General features: G+C 46.8%; 2 non-coding genes across 2 annotated transcripts; one reads left to right on the top strand and one right to left on the bottom strand.

Moving 5' to 3' along the window:
- The first annotated feature begins 10078 nt into the window (after positions 1-10078).
- On the top strand, positions 10079-10150 carry TRNAS-GGA. Its single transcript has one exon. It is a non-coding gene; the product is annotated as a tRNA-Ser (tRNA).
- Positions 10151-16640: 6490 nt separating this feature from the next.
- On the bottom strand, positions 16641-16713 carry TRNAE-CUC. The gene has a single exon. It is a non-coding gene; the product is annotated as a tRNA-Glu (tRNA).
- Between the last annotated feature and the right edge of the window lie 5395 nt (positions 16714-22108).

The raw sequence follows: 22108 nt of genomic DNA, 5'->3' as shown, positions 1-22108 counted from the left end.
GTACGGCCAGCTTCTGGAGGCAGAATCTCCACCACCGATTTTTATTACTTTTCCTTCAATCTCTGACTCATCAGAACCCTTGCCACTGGAATCATCCCATGATGCAGAATTCTACGTGATCTCATGGCTTGGCCAAGAGGGCCGGCCTGAGTGGGGTGAGCCAGGACTCCTGACTGGTGGCCCAGGGGGTCAGCGGAGCTGCGTGGGGTCAGCCTAGACCAGCGAAGGCTGTTTCAAGCCCGTGGCTGTGAGCATCTGGAGGCCAACACCCTGCAAGAAGATAAAGCTGGTGACCCAGGAGGACTAGTGCAGGAGGATGCAGTGGAGTGGCATGCACACACACACCCACACACACACTCACACACACATGTCATCATCATCTGTTCTAGCTGGCCTCTATCTCCCACTCCTCCTGCCGCAGTCTGACCTCTGTGGCACCCCCACTTCTGTGCACTCAGTGACAACCCTAAAGGACATCCTCCTATAATGAGTCCAAACGCCCATGGGTCACCCTATCGAGTGAGCTACTGCACACCAGGGCCCTTGGCTGGTCTGTGTGGGCAGCGCCATCTGTGTTTTCCAACCAATGATTTGAGCACCTTATTGCTTTCTGCCCTCATATTTCACAATCACACTCTCATAAATCCTGTACTGCTAACCCTAGTGCTAAGAAGGGCGTGGCGATGAGAGAAAGCACTGGGTGTGTGGAAAGTGGCGAGCTCTTCCATAGGTGGGCTCAACGGGGAATGAAAGAAAATGAAAGAACACGCAAAACGGTTGGACTGTAATGCCGAGGTTGTCTCAACGGGGCCGCCCCCTTCAGTTCTGCGGTTACGCTCACAATTATGGTTTATTATAGCAAGAGGATATTGATGAAAGTCAGCAAAGGTAAGAGAATTGCGGGACAGAGTCCGTGAGCAGGCTTCCCACCGTCTTTTCCCGGTGGAACGGAACGGACAATTCTTAGTTCTCCCGATAATGATGTGCGATGACGCACATGACTTAGTGTCAGCCAGGGGAGCCCGCCCGGGCCTTGCCTTCCAGGCGTGCTGCTGGGGGTCAGGCGCATAAGGATGGACGGTCCGAGTGGCTGACCTTACTTGTTCCGTCTTCAGCCCCTCTAGAGGTCAAACAGGTGTAGTTCGGCCCAGGACCCCTTTCATGATCCACACTGTCGGCATTAACAATCTGGTGTGGCCCACAGCCCCCATGGAGCTCTTATCAGGCTGGAAATACCTTGACCTTCAAGGTTATCTCCCTGGAGCTGGTCGAGATCAGCCCTTTCCTTGGAAAGTGCAGGATATGGACAATTCAGTCCTGCTGGGTTGTCATTCAAGATCCAGCACATGGAAAAACTGGACAGCTACATGTGAAAGAATGAAACTAGAACATTCTCCAACATCACACACAAAAATAAACGTGGAATGGATTGATGACCTAAACGTAAGACCGGATACTATAAAACTCTTATTAGAGGAGAACATAGGCAGAACACTCTTTGACATAAATCACAGCAGTATCTTTTTTGGATTCACCTCCTAGAGGAATAAAAGTAAAAACAAAAAACAAATGGGACCTAATTAAACTTAAAAGCTTTTGCACAGCAATGGAAACCATAAACAAAATGAAACACAAGCCATGGAACGGGCAAAAATATCTGCAAACTTTACAATCAAGAGGGGATCAATTTCCAAAGTATACAAGCGGCTCATGCAGCTCTATGTCAAGAAAACAAATAACCCAATCGGAAAATGGGCGTAAGATCTAAATAGACATTTCTCCAAAGAAGACATACAGATAAGCCAAAAAGCACGTGAAAAGATGGTCAACGTCGCTAATTATTAGAGAAATGCAAACTAAGACCACAGTGAGGTATCACCCCACGCCGGTCAGAATGGCCACCGTCTAAACGTCTACAAACAACAAATGCTGGAGAGGGCATGGAGCAAAGGGGGCCCTCCAGCACAGAGGATGGGAATGCAAATTGGTACGGCCACTATGGAGAACACGCTGGAAGTCTCTTAAAATAGAGCTACCATGTGACCCAGCAGTCACTCCTGGGCATATATTTGGAAAAAAACTATAATTCAAAAGGATACACGCACTCCAGTATTCATAGCAGCACTATTCACAACAGCCAGAACATGGAAGAAACTTAAATGTCCATCAACAGAAGACTGGACAAAGAAGATGTTTTATACACACACACACATGCACACACACACAATGGAAAATTACTCAGCCATAAAAAACAATGAAATAATGCCATTTGCAGCAACATGGATGGACCTAGAGGTTATCATACTAAGTGAAGTAAGACAAAGAAAGACATATACGATATCACTCATGTGTGGAATCTAATTTAAAAAAATGACAGACGTGAACTTAAACACAGACTCACAGATTTCAAAAACAAACTTATTATTACCAAAGGGGAAGTGTTGCTGGGAGGAATAAATTAGGAGGTTGGGATTAACATACGCACACTACTATATATAAAATAAATAACCAACAGGGACCTACTGGATAGCACAGGGAACTCTAATCAATATTCCGTAGTGACTGTATGTGGAGTGGATATATGTATCACCGAATCACTTTGCTACACACAGGAAATGAACACAACATTGTCAATCAACTATATTCCAATACAATTACCAAAAAAGCAAAGTCCTTGATTTCAGTTTTGGATTTAAGATGTCCTTTTGAAAGAAGGCATGGGGAGTTTAGATCAACAGAGGGGAAACTACCTCCTTGCCAACTGTGGAGTTTCCTTCTTTCAGTTTTAAGTGAAGCCTTTTCAATAGAAGTGTAAATAATCATTCCTTCCTCTCTATTCCTCTGACTCTGAACAGATATCAGGGGGTGATTCTGTGGCGAGGCCTCAGCTGACTGCAGAGGCGCTGCTCCCTTCTGGAGCTGCTAGAGGTTCGGTGAGCACGGGGGGCGAGGTGACCACCCTCAGCAGACGAGGCGACTGTTCCCTAAAAGGCAGTGGGAGGAGGTTTTACCTCCCTTCACCTTTTCATCTTGGCTCAGTGGACAAAGCTGGGAGAAGTGGATATATTTACACAGAATGGAGAAAATAAATATTTCTTTATCCACACCCAGTGATGCAGATAAGCTTGCTCTCTCTCAAAAACAGACCTGATGTATAGTTTATTTCTGTGATGGAAATACTCTCATCACCGTCAATTTCAAGTTACTGATGGTTTGGTGACCAGCTCACAAAATTCCTGAGTATGTAGCAGTCGGTTCTAGAGCAAGAGATGACACATTTATAACATACCGCAGTATCTCTATCTCCACATTTACACCTGTCTGTCTATTTAGTCACTAAGTTGTGCCCAACTCTTCTGCGACCCCATGGAACAGCCCACCAGGCTACTCTGCCCATGAGATTTCCCAGGCAAGGATACTGGAAGGGTTATCTGTCTTTTATTTATCATCCATCTTTATCATTCATTCATCTATCTCTATCTTCACTCTATCTACCTATTTAGCCATTACCCATCTGCATCTACCGATCTATCTTCATCATCTGTGGATCTGTCTAGAAAGATAGAAGTGTCTCAGAAACCCCAGGCACCCCAGTTCCCAGCTGTTCGAGTCTTTCCAACCCAGACATGTGAAGAGAACCTTTGGGATGACCCCAGCTCCAGCTGGAAACATTAAATTACTGTACAATCAGTGTGACGAGTGCCACCAAAGCTACATTCATGAAGAGCCACCAGGAGCCCAGAGGAGGACGTCAAGAGGGGCTTCCTGGAGAAGGGGGCACATCACTTGAGAGGAAAGGACCCACCTGGTCATGTTCTCTGCCCGAGGACTTGGTGTGTGAGATTTGCCAGTGAACAGGGATGGAGTTAAGCTCATGTCAGAAAGAGCTTGTGCCCTGATGCTTGGAAGGACTTTCTAAAATATCAAGAAACATAAAGAAAAATGTAACCAGTACAATGCCCTATTTGTCAGAATACAGAATTTAAACCATTAAAATGTTGTCATTTTTATTTCAAATCACTATTTTTTAATATTTAAAGGAGCTAGAATAATATAATAAAGATGAAGTACCCTTTACATCCATCCCCAGCTTCAAGCTCCTTTCTCTCTCCCCAGGAGCAATATTATCATAAATTTCAGATGTATTTGTCTACTCTATTTAAAATGATTTTTCATCATGTTTCAATGAATATATATCTCTGTATCATATCACTGGGTAGCATTTTATGCATTTAAAACTTCTACAGAAGTTCTCTGTTATGCATCACATAACATCCTAAAGCTTGATTTTTTTATTCCACATTATGCCTTCTAAGATACAGCCATCCTGATACATGTATTAGCGTATTAATTTTAAGAATGCTGTAGTGCATTCTCCCGCTCAATGACTGTTTCATGATTATTTATACATTTTCCTACTGATGGACATTTAGGTTGCTTCCACTTTCTGGCTCTTCCCAACAACGTTGCAAGAAGCTCTGTTTACACATCTCCAGATAGAAAACCGCACACATTTTTGGATTGCAGACTACCAGCATCCCACCAAATAATACCGCCCTGCTCTCCACAGCGGCTGAACCAGTTTCCACACCCACCAGCACTTAACGTGTCTTCATATTAAACCCTAGGTATTGTCTGGCTTAGTGCTCTGCTGATGAGATGTGTGAAGCGGCATCTTGTTGCCGGAACAGGTTTGGGTCACTTAGGAGAGCTGATCACATGCGTCTCTTTCCGACTCTGGGTTCGGTGACGTCACGACGTTAGCTTGAAATGAACCAGGACAGGAGTATTTACACCATGGAAAGTGGCGAACGTGGCAACTCAGGATTGCCCCTGCTCCCCCTGGAGAGCAGGCATTAAACACTGACAGACACGTCACTGCTTACTCACATCAGCCCTACGGTCCACCGGCTCCTCCACCTTCACCTCACAGGCCCCAGGTGGGTCTCACGTCACCAGGCGGATGCGGTTCTTACCGTTTGTGGCTGTGAGTCTTACACGGGGCGGTCGAGGAAACTGCTGCTAGCGTGGAATTAACACTGTCTTGCTATTCCAGGATGAAGCGGGCACCAGGCGAGAGGTTTTCCTGAAAGCAAAAAAAAAAAAAGAATACGTGCATGTCAACGGTTTCTTGATTGAGAGGGCGTGCAAATACATATTTAAATACAGGAATACATTCTATTTGTATGATTTTTGGGCAAAATGTGTATTCAACTCTTTTATTTATCTTCAGTTGGGTTATAGCAGGTCCTTATATAGTCTGGATACAAGTTACCAGGTGTATGATTTGCAAATCTTTCAGTCTGTGGCTTGCCTTTTTTCTTTCTTAATGATGTCTTCCCAAGAGCAAAAGTTTTTAATTTTAATGAAGCCTAACTTACCACCTTTTTTTTTTTTTTTTTTAAAAGGATTGTGATATTGCTGTTACATCTAAGAAATTTCTGCCTACTCCAAAGTCAGACACACACTGAAGAGTGTTTTTCTTTGGCCGTTTCTAGGATCTTGCTCTTACATTTGAGTCTCTGATCCATTTTGGGTTAAAGTTTGTATACAGTGTGAGCCAAGGATAACATCATTTTTTCCCTGCATGCCACTTGTTCTGGCACCTGTTATTGAAAAGGCATTCTCTCCCTCTGGCACCTTTGCAGTGAATCAATGGACTATGCATATGCGAGCCTATTTCTGAATTCATTTCTTCTGTCTATATGTGTATCTTTTCAGTGGGCTTTTAAATATTCCTGGAGATCAGTTTCGTTGCTCAGTCATGTCCGACTCTTTGTGACCCCATGGACTGCAGCACGCCAGGCCTCCCTGTCCATCACCAACTCCCGGAGCTTGTTCAAACTCATGTCCATCGAGGCAGTGATGCCATCCAACCATCGCATCCTCTGTCGTCCCCTTCTCCTCCCACCTTCAATCTTTCCCAGGAAAGACTTTCCAATGAGTCTTTTCCAATGAGTCAGCTCTTCGCATCACGTGGCCAAAGTGGAGATATCACGTTAAAAAAAATGTATCTCTGTGGCTGCTCACTACAGAGCCTGCTTTCCTTGGGAATCCGGTCCAAGCCCTTCTAAGGGTCGGGTCGGGTGAGGCGCACACTGGCGTGCAGGGATGCCCTCTGAAAGTCTCTCGGTTATTCTTCCCCTGCCCCCACCTATTCCCCAGGCCCCGTGTACACACAGGAACTGCTGTTTAAGAATGCGTTCCTGCCCCACTGGACAGTTTCCTAGGAATCTTAGGCCTGGGCCTGGCCAGGAACCCATTTGTCATCTCTCCGTGGAGCCCTCCTGGGCCCCTGACGGCCCCGAAGTTTGCCCCCAAATTCCAGGGACACCAGCCTAAGACCCTCTGCTCTTAGGAAGGAGATTCACCACCAAGTCACATGGTGTGTGTGTTTACACCCATCATAATCTCATTAAAACTTATTTTCTCTTGTTTTTGCGTTACCAACTAGGGATCGAATCTGTGCCCCCTGCGGTGGAAGTTTAGCGTTCCCACCAGTGGGCCTCCAGAGAAGTCCCTATAATTCCATTTTAATGACATTCTATCTCCAAATAGTTGGGTCTTCACTCTCAGCCCCCAGTGGCTAAGAGCATGTCAGATACCCTCATACCTTCAGGCACCCTGCCCCATGCAGCCCACGTCTACTGGGGAGACACATGTAGACAAGCAAACACGCGGCCAACACATCATGGAGAGGGCGGCTGTAGAGATCCAGGCATGATGAAGAGGGGCCAGAGAGACACCTGCAACCCTCGGAGCTGTCGCTGCTCTGCTGCTGAGTCATGTCTGGCTCGTTGCCACCCCATGGACCACAGCATGCCAGGCTCCCCTGTCTTTCACCACCTCCCAGAGTTTGCTCAAACTCAATGTCCATTGAGTCCATGATGCCATCCAACCATCTCACGGCATTTGAGTGGGTTCGGTCAAAAGACGGGATAAAGCAGGGAAAGAACCCCAGGGAGGGGAAGCAGAATTGGCAAACCTCCCCAGGTGTAGACCAGCAGAGTATCACCAGTGGGTTAGGAATTCGGGTCAAACTGCAAAGCCCAAAGTGGGAGCAGAGGGAGGCTGAGGCCAGAGGGCTTGCATCCACTCCGTGACTTCGCCCCACTTAAAAACTTTAACAATTGTGGTAAAACACATCTTAACCGATTCTAAGCGGGAGGGTCAGCGGAGTTAGGCGCATTCATGGTATTGTGCAGCCGGCACCAGCCTTCTCTACAAGACTCTCTCCTGTAACAGAATCACATGGATTGTCTTCGCGTGGCTGACAGTTCACTCAGCAGAGTGTCCTCAAGGTCCGTCCACGCTGGAGCAGGTGTAGTGTTACCGAGCCGGGTCTGTTTTGCCCGCTCACAGCAGCTCAAACCGCGGAGACACCCAGGTCCGCAGCATAGAGTGGGGTTATTGGCAAGGCAGCCAAGCGAGGACATGGAAAACAAATGTCAAGCCTCCCTGCCCCATGGCAAGGGGCTGGGGGGTTTATGGGATGAGGAATAAAGAAGCAGGGTGGTTCAGAGGCGTGGGGAGAGATGTGGCAAACTGCGTGGTCACGGTCCTTGGCCAGCCGGTGGCGTCTTCCTTACACATCTGGCCAGATGTGTTCTCTGTCGCTGCTCAGAGTCCTGACCCCACCCCTGCCAAGCCCCCCGCCCTGTATGAACACTCTCCATCCACCTCCTGCAACCTCGGACCAGGACTGCGTGTCAGACAGATGGACGATAAAAGGATGCAGATGAAAAGTCAGGGAGAACGATCTTAATCCTGAGCCTTTCTGCTGAGATCTGCGTCCTCCTGTCTCCTTTCTGTGTCTTTCTCTGAGTGCGCCCGTGTGAGCGCTTACCTCCCTTTCATCGGGTCAGAGGGCGGCGGGTGTTCTCGACGAGCTTGTGGGCCGTTATAGGGATCAGATAAGATTAGGGATGAGCAAGCACTCGAGTCTGAAGTGCTCTGCCAATGTAGAGGATTATTATTAATCTCCCATTGATTTCTTAATACAGGGGAAAAAAAAAACCTTCTCCCGTGGGGTTTCCATGGCAAAGAGATGACTGTGTCTCTCATGTTTCCAGCCCCACCTCCCCTTCTCTGCTGGATCCAAAGTTCTGGCCTGGAAATTTAACCACCCTGTGATTTATCACTGATTAGACCTCGCCATAAATCAGAGGTTTCACATCTTTTCTGAATCAGGTGCACACATTAGTTTTACTGGGCTCATTGTAGGTTTTAAAGACTTTTTTTTAAAGATGATTTTTTTTTGATTGTGGATCATTTTTTAGAAGTCTTTATTGAGTTTATCAGAATACTGCTTCTGTGTCATATATATATATTTTTTTATTTTGGCCCTGAGTCAACCAGGGATTGAATCTGCACATCCTGCTTTGGAGGGCAAAGTCTTCGTCACTGGAGTGCCAGGGAAGACTTGAAAAATGATCTTTAGTTGGCAATATACAGAAACAGGAAAAATGGATTCAGGTTTCTGATTTTTGGGGAAAAGTCAGAAGACTTGGCTGACTTTCCTGGTGGCTCAGTGTAAACAATCTGCTTGCCAATGTAGGAGACCTGGGTTTGATCCCTGGGTCAGGAAGATCCCCTGGAGAAAGAAATGGGAACCCACTCAGTGTTCTTGCCTGGAGAACCCCATGGACAGAGGAGCCTGGCGGGCTACAGTCCACGGGGCCGCAGAGTCCAACACGACTGAGCAACTAACACACCCACTTTTTCTTGCCACCTACAAAAGTGCTCCTGCAGGAGCTCTGGGATTCAGGTGTGAGTCTGTAAAAGCCCAGTGCAGTCCTAGATGGAGGAGAGGATTTTGAGAGGGAAAGCTCGTACCTGGAAAAGGAGCTGCTGACCAGGGTCCCAGCTACAGAGCCAGAAGCAGCTCTGTACCCCTGAGAACTCAGCCTCAGCCCCCTATGGCTTGGTCCTAGCATGGCACCATATGCCAAGGGAGCTGGAGCCAGACCCAGAGTCAGGCCCGCCCACGGCTCAGATGTCAGGCGTACAGACCTGGGTCCTGGCTGTGGGCACTGAAGCACCCGTGAACGGGTTCCAGCCCCTCTTGGCTGTGGTCTGGGAAGCCCTGGAGGTAAGTCCAGTCAGTCTGTACTTAGTACAAAGTTTGTACAGTCTGTACAAAGTCAGTCAGACTGTAGATCCTGAAAGTGCCCTCTAACTAGGCTCCAGAAACAGAAAAAAAACCCACTAAAATTCAAGTGGAACCATGAAAGATCCCTAACAGCTGAAACAATCTTGAGAAAAAAGAACAAAGCTGGAGGCATCGCAGTTCCTTTTTTTGGCCACACCTTGAGACTTTCAGGATCTTAATTCCCTGAGCAGGGGCTGGACCCAGGACTTCAGCAGCCAAAGTGCCGAGTCCTAACTCCTAGACGGCCACGAAACTCCGAGCATCACACTTACTGATTTAACACTTGACAGTCACACAGCATGGTACTGGCATAAAAACTGGGCTTCCCAGCTAGCGCAGTGGTAAAGAATCCGCCTGTCGATACAGGAGACGCAAGAGACATGGGTTCAATCCTCAGCCTGGGAAGATCCCCTGGATGAGGAAATGGCAACTTGCTCCAGTACTCTTGCCTGAAGAATCTCATGGACAGAGGAGCCTGGCGGGCGAGGGTCCAAAGGGTCGCGAAGGGTTGGACAGGACTGAGCGATGAAGCACGCATGCCAATGGAGGAGACATGGGGGTCTATCCCGGGTCTGGGAAGAACCCACACGCTGAGGGGCGGCGATGCCCGGGAGCCACAACTACTGAGCCTGCCCTCTCGAGCCCGGGAGCCTCAACTGCGGAAGCCCGAGCGCCCAGAGCCGGTGCTCCGCAAGAAAGGAAGCCGCTGCGGCGAGAAGCCCGCGCACCGCAACCAGAGAGGAGCCCCCACCTTCTACAACTAGAGCAGAGAGCACACGCAGCTAAGACGACTCAGCACAGTCAGACCAATCAACAAGTAAAAATTATATAAAATGTATACAATGCGATATGTCAATTATATGTCAATAACTCTGGAAAATATTTTTTAAATCTTGAATTCAGTAGGGGCTATCTATACCCAGGGCTTCCCTGGTGGCTCAGAGGTTAAAGCTTCTGCCTGGAATGCTGGAGACCCAGGTTCGATCCCTGGGTTGGGAAGATGCCCTGGAGAAGGAAATGGCAACCCACTCCAGTACTCTTGCCTGGAGAATCCCATGGAGGGAGGAGCCTGGTGGGCTACAGTCCATGGGGTCCCAAAGAGTGGGACACAACTGAGCGATTTCACTTTCACGTTCACTTATCTATACCCAGGGTGATGAGTAAAACATTGATTCCGGACAAAAATCAAAACAAATCTTTAAAAAATTTTTGTTGTTTTAGTAACTTTCCTCTGCCTCCCAGTAAAAATTTGGCTAGCCCACAAATTTTGGGTTCATTCTTACAGGACAGGCATTCCCAGGTCAGTTTAGAAGCAAAAAACAATCTCAAATCAACTTGTCTGACTTGAGATATTATCAAAACTCCAAGCCTGTTTTAGCGTTGACTCTCCCTTCTGGGTTGGACTGTGCTGGGCTGGAAGCCTGCATTTAATGGTACTATGCCAATTTTCTGTTTCTTCCTGCGTCAGTTTTGGTGAGGTGTGGTGGTGGTCTACGTATTGGTCAATGTCACCTAAATTCTCAAGTGTATAACTTTGCTCTCATTAGCAAATTTGCTCTTATTTTTACTGTCTAAATATCTGTAGAAACGTTATTTTATTCACCCTTAATGTTTATTTATTCATTCTCTTTTCTTGCCAGAGAACCACTAATCTTACTCTACTGATTTTATCTTTTCAAAGATAGGACTTTTGGCTTTTTTATCCTCCCTGTTGTATATTTTTAAAAAGTTAATTGCTTTTCTTTAATATTTCCTTCTTGTCTTCTTATTTTAGTTTATTTTGCAGCTTACTTTTTTTAAGTTCTTGAGATGATGGGTAATTTTTGGTCTCACTGAATTTTGATCTTCCTTTTTAATTTTGGACTAACGAGCAGATTTTAAAGTTATGAATTAGCTTATTGTTAAAATTACGTTATGAATTAACTTAAAGTAAAATTTCCATCTTACTCCACATATAGCTTAAAATGCATAGTAATTAGCTGTTTTCTTAACGTTAACTAGAAGCCGTCTTTTTGTTATCTCTGTAATTGCAAACTTTCTGTGTCATTTGTCTCAGGTCATTTGTTTTAAATACACGTAGCGGCTACTATCTGATACGTTCTAAACAGTTTTTCCTCTTAATAGGAGAACTTTACAGGTTTTTACTTGTTGCTATTACCAATATGTTTTAATATTAATACATTCTCCCCATCTTAATTTATGTTTTATTTCCTGTCTTTTGAAGATTGACCATATCATGTTTATTATTTTTCCTCCAGTGGTTTGAAATTAAGAAGTTATACATATAATTCTATTTTTCCAATAACTGTTTTAAAATTTAAAACATGTCCAGAGTTAATCAGATTTTTAATTTTCTCTTCAGCAAGACAAGACTTTTCACATAATTTTACTCCTCTTATTTCCTACCAGCCTCCTCCTCTTCTTGCTAACACACCTTTCCCAAGTGGGATTCTTTAGGTGTTTTCAGCTTAAAGTTTTCAATGACACGTTTAAGACTGTTATGTCTCCTGAACTGTCAGACCTAATTTTTTGTCCCCTCCATTCTCTCAGCTGTCTACACGTGGAGCTCGTGAGATGACTGTTGGAGTGATTTTATTTTTTCTCGTATAGTTACTTGCATCTTGTGCTGCCTTCTTAAATTCATTATTTTTGTTTTAGTGGAGCAAATCCTTAACAAATTTGTTCAAAAGAGATTTATGGATGGTCAGTGCTTTCAGTTCTGGTATGTCTAAAGTGTTTTGATTTTGATCTCACACTGAAGTCCTGCTTTTGGACTGCATCTGAAATGCTGGATTCAGGGTAGTTTTATCCTCAGACTGTTCAGGTTGCTGCTCCTTTGTCTTGTCTATCCACTGTTGCCAATGAGAGGGCGGAACCTACTTTTATTCCTGCTCTTTCTCTTGTCTGCTTTGTAATCTTTTTGGACTTTCTCTTCACTCCATGGTTTTGCTTCTCTGTTTCATGCATTCTGATCAACTTACGGTGAACCTATTCAACCCCAATACTTGTGTCTTTTAACTCTGGATAATTTTATTATTAATTTTTTTCCTCTCCTCCATTCTTTAGTTCTCTACTTATGAAATTCATGTTAGATGGCTTTGGAATGGTTCAATTATTCAGGAAATAATCCATTTTTAGCTTTTTTTCCTTTTTTTGGCCGGGGCGGGGGAGGGGGCGGCGGCTCACAGGGCATGTGGGATCTTAGTTCCCTGACCAGGGATTGAACCTGAGTCCCCCTGCAGTGGAAGCATGGTGATTTACCACTGGACCTCCAGGGTAGTCAGGAAATAATCTATTTTTAGTTCTATCAATCTCCTACTCATTTGTTGAGTTTAAAATTTTCAGTATCATATTCAAAATTTCTAAGACCTCAAATTATTAAAAAAAATCATGCACCCCATTTCTGCCATAATATCACTATACACTACTTTTCTGGAGCAACAAAATACTTTGTGAAAAAACAGAAACCCCGTCAGTGTTACCTAGTATTTTAAATGACTTGAGAATTATGCATTCACAGTTGACCTTGACCTTGGTTAAGTACAGAAAGAACTGCAGAAAGTAGTGCATCTGGAAGTCATACTGTTGAAGACAGAATTAGCCCCATCAAGGGTACGGTTATCCATCTTGAGATTCTTTGTAAACCAAAGCAACACGGACTCACTGTAGTCCCAAAAGAGGAACAAGCAAGCTGAATAGACATTGAAATGCTTTAAGAACTCTGCCACTGTGATTGTGACTTGTCATACAGCCTGATCTGTAAACCTAAATTTAGACTGTTCCTTGTTATGAAACCAGGACATTCCATTTCTGTTCAAAAAGGAATGAAGCAGAAGTCAATTCAGCTGCTTTTAATTCATGAAACAGATTTAAATTCAGCCAAGGAAATAAAGATGTCAATTACAGCATTATTTATAATAGCACAAACTGGAAACAACCCAAATGGTCAAAAAGAAGGAAAAAAGAAAATAAATCATAATCAACGTGTATTATGTAGATGTTAAAAACAAAAGCTGTGAAGATTCAGTGACAAGATGGCAAATATGTTCAGTTCAGTTCAGTTCAGTCGCTCAGTCGTGTCCGACTCTTTGCGACCCCATGAATCGCAGCACGCCAGGCCTCCCTGTCCATCACCAACTCCCGAGAGTTCACTCAAACTCTCGTCCATCGAGTCGGTGATGCCATCCAGCCATCTCACCCTCTGTCATCCCCTTTTCCTCCTGCCCCCAAATATGTTATATAAGGTTAAATGAAAAACAGGACAAAAACTTGTAGGCCTGCTTCTCTTACAAATAAGCGTATGTAAAATATACTTGAATATAGGAAAATGTAAAAGAAATGCTATTTGTGGTAATGAACCGGGGTGCTTTTTTCCCATTGTACTTTATTTATTTTTTATTGTTAATTTCTCCTTCCCATTATGGTTTATTACAGGACACTGAATATAGTTCTTTCGCTATACAGTAGGACCTTGTTGTTTATGCGATGCTTTTTAGTGGGGGAATTTTTCTTTCTTTCTTTCTTCTGATCTTAGTTTCATTTAAAGTTGTTCTTTATTGGAGTGTAATTGCTTTACAGTGTGTGCTAGTCTCTGTTGTGCACACAGTCAGCCCTCCCTCTGGGACCTCCCTTCCCACGCTCCCCAACTCCCAATCCCAGCCCCTCTGCGTCATCGCAGAGCACCGAGCTGAGCTCCCTGTGTGTTGTAAGTTCTATAACCTGTTGCTCAGTCGCTCAGTTGTGTCTGACTCTTTGGAGTCCCATGGACCGCAGCATGCCAGGCATCCCTTCCTTCACTGTCTCTCAGAGTTTGCTCAAACTCATGTCCATCGAGTGGATGATGCCGTCCAACCATCTCCTCTTCTGTGGCCCCCTTCTCCTCCTGCCCTCAGTCTTTGCCAGCACCAGGGTCTTGTCCAGTGAGTCAGCTCTCCGCATCAGGTAGCCAAAGTATTGTAACTTGAGATCACTTTTAAAATACTAACTTACTTAGGCAAACATTTGGCAGAGAGAGGGACTGTGAGGGAGAAGTCAGCGGGTGCAGCCAGGTGCCCTGGGCTCTCATCCCAGCTGTCCTGTGGGCTTGGAACATCCTTCGACGACATCCCCAGCTTTCCTGTTGCTTTTGGGCTATTGCTTTTGTTGTCTTTTTTCCCTCCATAGATCATGTTCTGTGTGCTTTCTAATCTTCAGAAAATCTTCTAGTTGGAGAGGGAAGGACAGGGAGGTTGGGGTTAGCAGATATGAACTATTATATAGAGAATGGATGAACAGTAAGGTCCTGCTATATAGCACAGGGAACTAGATCTGATATCCTATGATAAACCATAAAGGAGACTTCCCCGGAGGTCCAGTGGTTGAGAATCTGCCTTGCAATGCAGGCGGCACGGGTTCGATCCCTGGCTGGGAACTAAGATCCCACATCCCATGGAGCAGCTGAGCCCACGCGCGCCAGAGCCTGCACATTAGAGAGTCCACATGCCACAACGCAAGAGCCCATGTGATGCAAAGAAAACCCTGGGTGCCGCAACTAGGACCTCAGGCAGCCAAATAAAGACACAAATAGATATTTCAAAAAACCACAATAGAAAAGAGTATAAAAAAGAATGTATACACATGCATAATGGAATCATCTTCCTGTACAGTAGAAATCAACAGAACACTGTAAGATCAACTATACTTCAATAAAATAAAAAAAAAAACTCGTCTACAGTCAGTCTAGTACTATTATGTATTTACTCTCATTAAAACTACATTTTCTGCTGTTTTTATGGGAGTTGGAGTCAGGAAGTGGTGCTTAGTCCAGCAGTTTGTTCTGTCTCTGTTGTTTATTTTTTGTTAACTAATCGATAATTCTAAAGACATGCTTATTCACAACCTTTGTTCTCCTAATGTTACTTCTCCCTTAAATCTTTGTTTTTTTAACCAGTAAGTCTCATCTTATTGCTTTTAAAAACTTAATCCATGAGGCGGGCATAGAATATTATAGGTTAGTTTTAACTAACACTTATTTTAAGATTTATTTCAGTCTTTTAACAATTTCTTGCCTCTTAGAGTTAAATAAACTTCGTATTACTCATGGTATTGATTACAGATCTAGCATCCTGCTCTTTGCTCTACTGAGCCAGGCTGGGAGGACATGTTTAGCGCTGATTACACAGTTTCGCCTGGAGAAGGGAATGGCAGCCCACTCCAGTATCCTTGCCTGGGAAATGCCATGGACAGAGGAGCCTGGTGGGCTAGTCCATGGGGTCACAAAGAGTCGGACACAACTGAGCGACTAACACTAACAACTTCACGTAACACTGCACTGAAGTCACAACTCGTGGGCTCAGCTTTCAGCTGAGGCTCCAGCCTATGGACTGACTGAACCTGTTTTATTTCACTTGATGCATACTTCATGACACCCCATCGCCCGTGTTTGCCAGGCTGGGTTCATTCATAAAACAGTGCCTGCAGGTACTGGGTGACTAAACGACACGTTATTAATATAGCAGTCCAATAGCTGCGCGCCTTGTAATATGTGGTTACCAGAAAATTTAAAATTATACCTGCTACTTATGTTTATAGCTTGGGTTCTACCTCTCTTGGACTGTGATGGAATAGAGAGCCCAGGAATAGAGCCATACATAGATGATTAATTTGTGACAAAGACGCCAAAGCAAATCAGCGAGGGGGAATATTCTCTCCAACAAATGGTGCTAGACGGGCCTCCAGACATGGAAGACAAAGGTATGGTCCTGAAGGGGCAGGAAGGGGATGGATAAGTTAGGAGGCTGGGATTAACATACAGACACTACTGTATATAAGATTGCTGCTGTTTAGTTGCTCAGTTGTGCCTGACTCTTCTGCGGCCCCATGGACTGTAGCTCGCCAGGAACACCACAGCATACCTAATATTAACTGAAAAAGGAACACAGACCTGGGACTTCCCTGGTGGCGCAGTGGATAAGAGTCCGCCTGCCAGTGCAGGGGACACGGGTTCAATCCCTGGTCTGGGAATATAAACTATGTCTCGGAGCAACTACCCGTGCATCACAACTCCTGAAGCCCACGCGCCCCAGGGTCCGTGCTCTGCAACTCGAGAAGCCGTCACTGTGAGAATCCCCAGCGTTGTAATGAAGAGGAGCCCTGGTCGCCGCAACCAGACAAAGCCTGCACGCAGACCCGGTCTGCAACGGAGACCCAGTGCAGCCAGAGAAACACAGACCTCAACGTGAAAGCTCACACGACGAAGCCCGGAGAGGAATGCAGAGGGAGAAAACGTCTGCAGCCGAGGGCAGGCAAGAATTAATTTTTGAGATGTGCATTAGAAATTTAATTTCCAATCAGAGAAATAGCAAGAACAGTGAGACTTCATGGAAAACGGGGAGGTTTGGATACAGAAACTCCATCAAATGGGTAAGGAGGCAAATCACACATGAGAGGCGGGTGTGCCAGGTGCTGGGTTTTTTTTTTGGCCGCACGGTACAGCCGGCGGGATCTTTACTTCCCTGACCAGGGATCGAACCTGGGCCTTCAGCAATGAGAGCGCAGAGTCCTAACCGCTGGACCACCAGGGAATTCCCAAATAACGCACCAGGTCCCTGCTGGTTGCACTCTGCATGGGTGACGTCATCCCAGCCTCATTCCCAGCAGCCCCGGGAAGGGTCACCTCTGCTTCAGCGAGCAGAGAGACAAGAAAACGGAAGCTCCCAGCATCAGTGGCCTGCCCGCAGGGACCTCCCTGCTGGCCCAGTGGCTAAGACTCCCTGTCGCGGGGGGACTGAGGGCCCAGTGGGCTGTCTGAACACGCTGGGAGGAGGGACCTCCAGCTGATTTCCCTGTTGGGTGTGCTGGTGGTTTAGTTACTACTAAGCTGTGTCTGACTCTGCGACCCCGTGGACTGCAGCCCACCAGGCTCCTCTGTCCATGGGATTCTCCAGGCACGAATCCCGGAGTGAGTTGCCATTTCCTCCAGGAGATCCTCCCCATCCAGGAACTGAATCCGTGTCTTCTTCACTGTGGGCAGATGCTTCACTGCCAAGCCTGTGGATACAGTTACCTAAATGCCCATCTTACCACAGGACCAGGGGGCTGGGGAACGCCAGGCATGGAGCGGGGAGGGGTAAATGTACCGTGGGGTTTATTTTGTGTGTCACTTCGGGGGCTGTTTTGGGATGAGATGAACGTTGAGGTTGATGAACTCTGAGTTAGCAGCTTGCCCTCCACACTCTGGGAGCCGCATGCGGGGAGCTAGAGTGGCGTTTGCTGCCACTGCTGACCGGTCAGGGTTATCCCGGGGGCCCAGCGCCCGGGCAGCCTCTCTAGATACTGGGCGCAGAACAGGCATGAGCATCTTGCCTAATTGGAGCCGCTGGGCTCCGCAGGGAGGCAGCCTCCAGCAGGAGGTCCCCTTTGGGGTTTGGGGCTTGTGGTTCTGATGCAGCTACTAGGTAACATGGCTCGTGAAAAGCCGCTATCAGCTTGCTACCGAGCTCTTGCTGAAACCAAATGCCTGGCCCACAGAAGCCTGGGGGGATGTCTTCTGAGGGGAGTGGGGGAACTGAACTTTGTGAGCAGTGGGAAGGGCCCAAAACTGCACGGCGCAGTGGGCCTGGGGTCTTGGAGACTGCAGTCAGCCTGGCCCCAGAGCAGCTCAGCTTTACAGGAGAAAGTGGCCACACAGGTGCTATGGGGGGCTTCCCTGCTGGTCCAGCGGCTAAGACTCCACTCTCCCAAATCCAGGGTTCGATCATTGGTCAGGGAACTAGATCCCACAGGCCACAGCTAAGACTCGGGTCAGCCAAACAAATAAATAATTTTTTTTTTAAAGTGGGAGTTACTGGCTCTTAAGGGTCCTCCCATCACCAATGTTCCCCTAAGCACTGGGGCCCAGCGGAGCTGACAATGACATTGTTGGCCCTGGCTTTCCAGCCTGCAGGGCTGAGACTGGACATGCCCTGGTGGGGCAGGGGACCGCAGAGCAGTTGGGGGGTGGGTCTGTTGCTAAGTCGTTTCAGTCGTGTCCGACTCCCAGCGACCCCATGGACTGCAGCCCCCAGGCCCCTCCATCCATGGGATTTTCTAGGCAAGAGTACTGGGGTGGGGTGCCATCGCCTTCTCCAAGGGGGGGTGGGTCTAGAGAGTCAGAACTCTTCAGACTGGGGGTATGAGAATTTAAAATGTTTACAGGGACTTCCCTGGTGGTCTAGGGGTTAAGACTCTGCCCTTCTGCTGCAGGGGGTGAGAGCTCAACCCCTGGTCTGGGAGCTAAGCTTCCACAAGCCTGGTGGCCAGAAAACCAAAACATAGAACAGACACAATATTGTAATAAATTTAACAAAGACCTTAAAAACGGTTCACGTCGGACTTTCCTGGTGGTACAGAGGATAAGAAGCTGCCTGGCCAGTTCGGGGGTTCGATCCCTGGTCCGGGAAGATCCCACGTGCCGTGGAGCAGCTGAGCCCGTGAGTGAGAATTACTGAGGCTGTGTGCCACACCTCCCGGAGCCTGAGTGCTCGCGCCTGCACGCCGAAACAGGAGAAGCCCCCGCAACGAGGGGCCGGGGCGCCGCCACCCGAGCAGCCCCCGCGGGCCACAGCCAGGGAAGCCTGTGTGCAGCAGTAAAGGCCTAGCACGGCCAAAAGATAAATAAATGAAATAATTTTTAAAAAAATCTTAAAAACAAAAAATGTTTACGGATGCTGATCGTCTGCCTTCTGAAGCAGGATACAAGTGACAAGAGTCCTCATTTCCCTCTGCTTTATAATACAGGGCTGTAAAATAAGTTTTACTAAAACACAGAGCCTCCGGCTCTGTTCCATCACACCGTGTCTGTTCTGGAAGCTCCGGTTTTGTCCAGCACCTGAGGCGCTGCTTCCCTCTGGGAAACACGCATTGGGCATTGAGTCTCTGAGGAGTGAATACCCAGCAGAAGCAAGACACACCCATGTCCCCGAGGCTGCAGCTGGGAGTGGAGGAGCCGCTGGATCAGCACATGGGATGGTGGGCGGGGAGCTGGGGGTGTGACCTTGAGACAGGATGATGGAAAAAGCCTCTCTAACGTGCCAATGTTTGAGCTGAGATCAGAATGAAGCGATCCAGATCAGAGGATCAATAACTGTGGACTAAGTGAGCTGATGCTGTATGTGAAACACTTCCACTTCCTGGCACTGCTTGGCCAGATCACCCAACTGGCCCCTGGCCACTACCGCTGACAGAGGGCCATGCCCAAGGACCGAGCCCTGACTCTGACTAACCCCGGGCCCCTTCAGTGTGGGTCGAAGATGTTTTCCAGACCAGGGAACAACAGGGCCAGTGCTGACCCGCTGTGCACACCTCTGGACTCGCTCTGTGCACAGCAGCCGTTGCCAGTCTTGTGACCAGCATGACCACCAGGGTCCCCGTCCAGAATCTAAACCCCGTGTTTCTGCTTAGCACTTTCCTGCTGAGACACGCGCCCCCTCTGTCTGCACTAGCAGACTCGCTCTGTACGTTTTGTCTAAGCTCTGAGATCTCAGCTTTGTTCTTTGACGGCATCTATTCTGTTCCACCAGTCAACCCTACAGGAAATCAACCCTGAATACTCCCTGGAAGGACTGATGCTGAAGCTCCAATACTTTGGCCACCTGATTCGAAGAGCTGACTCATTGGGAAAGACCTTGATGCTGGGAAAGATTGAAGGGAGGAGGAAAAAGGACGGCAGAGGATGAGATGGCTGGATGGCATCATCAACTCAACGGACATGGGTTTGAACAAGCTCTGGAGATAGTGGAGGGCAGGGGAGCCTGGTGTGCTGCAGTTCAGGTCGCAAACAGCTGGACACGACTGAGTGACTGAACAACAACAACAACATTCTCATCTAAATAAACCAGGAATATAAAGAGTCTAAGATGTCAAAAGGCCAGAAGTAATTTTTAACTTATCCGTGAAGCCTTGCACGTGTGGGGATAAGTTTAATTCTGGTTTGTCTGTCGTCTGTGGACTGTGGCTGATCCCCTGAAGATGTGGCACGCTGAAAGGCAATGCCAAAGAATGCTCAAACTACCGCACAATTGCACTCACCTCACACGCTAGTAAAGTAATGCTCAAAATTCTCCAAGCCAGGCTTCAGCAACACGTGAACCGTGAACTTCCAGATGTTCAAGCTGGTTTTAGAAAAGGCAGAGGAACCAGAGATCAAATTGCCAACATCCGCTGGATCATGGAAAAAGCAAGAGAGTTCCAGAAAAACATCTATTTCTGCTTTATTGACTATGCCAAAGCCTTTGACTGTGTGGATCACAATAAACTGTGGAAAATTCTTCAAGAGATGGGAATACCAGACCACCTGACCTGCCTCTTGAGAAATCTGTATGCAGGTCAGGAAGCAACAGTTAGAACCTGACATGGAACAACAGACTGGTTCCAAATAGGAAAAGGAGTATGTCAAGGCTGTATATTGTCACCCTGCTTATTTAACTTCTATGCACAGTACATCATGACAAATGCTGGGCTGGAAGAAGCACAAGCTGGAATCAAGATTGCCGGGAGAAATATCAATAACCTCAGATATGCAGATGACACCACCCTTATGGCAGAAAGAGGAACTAAAAAGTCTCTTGATGAAAGTGAAAGAGGAGAGTGAAAAAGTTGGCTTAAAGCTCAACATTCAGATAACTAAGATCATGGCATCTTGTCCCATCACTTCATGGGAAATAGATGGGGAAACAGTGGAAACAGTGTCAGACTTTATTTTTTGGGGCTCCCAAATCACTGCAGATGGTGATTGCAACCATGAAATTAAAAGACGCTTACTCCTTGGAAGGAAAGTTGTGACCAACCTAGACAGCATATTAAAAAGCAGAGACATTACTTTGCCAATAAAGGTCCGTCTAGTCAAGGCTATGGTTTTTCCTGTGGTCATGTATGGACTGTGAAGAAAGCTGAGCGCTGAAGAATTGATGCTTTTGAACTGTGGTGTTGGAGAAGACTCTTGAGAGTCCCTTGGACTGCAAGGAGATCCAACCAGTCCATTCTAAAGGAGATCAGTCCTGGGTGTTCTTTGGAAGGAATGATGCTAAAGCTGAAACTCCAGTACTCTGGCCACCTCATGCGAAGAGTTGACTCACTGGGAAAGACTCTGATGCTGGGAGGGATTGGGGGCAGGAGGAGAAGGGGACGACAGAGGATGAGCTGGCTGGATGGCATCACCGACTCGATGGATGTGAGTCTGAGTGAACTCCAGGAGTTGGTGATGGACAGGGATGCCTGGTGTGCTGCAATTCATGGGGTCGCAAAGAGTCAGACACGACTGAGCGACTGAAATGAACTGACACTTTTGGTGCCCTTACCCTGAGGTTGTGCCAGGAACAACGGCTGCAGGCGGACACTCACTCCCAGAGACTCTCACACAGTAGAAAGGCTGGAGAAAAATCACCTTGAAATTCAGGAAGCAAGACTGAGCTTACTTCCTGCAGCAGGTGAGCTGCTGGAGGGGTCTCCTGCCCTTTCTGCTGTCTTGTCGCTAAGGCTAGCGGGCTGCTCTGGACACTCAGCCAACAGAGATGCGTGAATGGAAGACCTGAGCCGTCCCTCAGCAGCTTCTGTTCAGGATGCTGGTGATCACGCTTAACAGAGTTAACGCTGCGATTCAATAAAGACGTAACAGGAACATAAAAGAACTGTCTGATGGCTCGTGTTCTCTCCAAAGTGGCGTCCACAGTGGGTACTACACAATAATGTCAATTAATATTGATGTGTTATATCCAATATAACACAAGTCAGAGGGTGATTTGGTTGTTTGATCTCAGTCCTGGATCTCAGTCCTTAAAGAGGTACAGCTTTCAATCACATGAAGCAGAAATTCAATTTGACAAATTCAAATGGCTAAAATTGCTAAGGACTGGGACTTCCCTGGTTGTCTGGCAGTTACAAATCCACCCACCAATGCAGGAGTCACCGGTTTGACCCCTGGGTCGGGAAGATCCCCTGGAG

Source organism: Bubalus bubalis, chromosome 24, assembly GCF_019923935.1.
Source record: "Bubalus bubalis isolate 160015118507 breed Murrah chromosome 24, NDDB_SH_1, whole genome shotgun sequence".
Classification (NCBI taxonomy): domain Eukaryota; kingdom Metazoa; phylum Chordata; class Mammalia; order Artiodactyla; family Bovidae; genus Bubalus; species Bubalus bubalis.
This window is presented reverse-complemented; position numbering and strand designations above follow the sequence as displayed.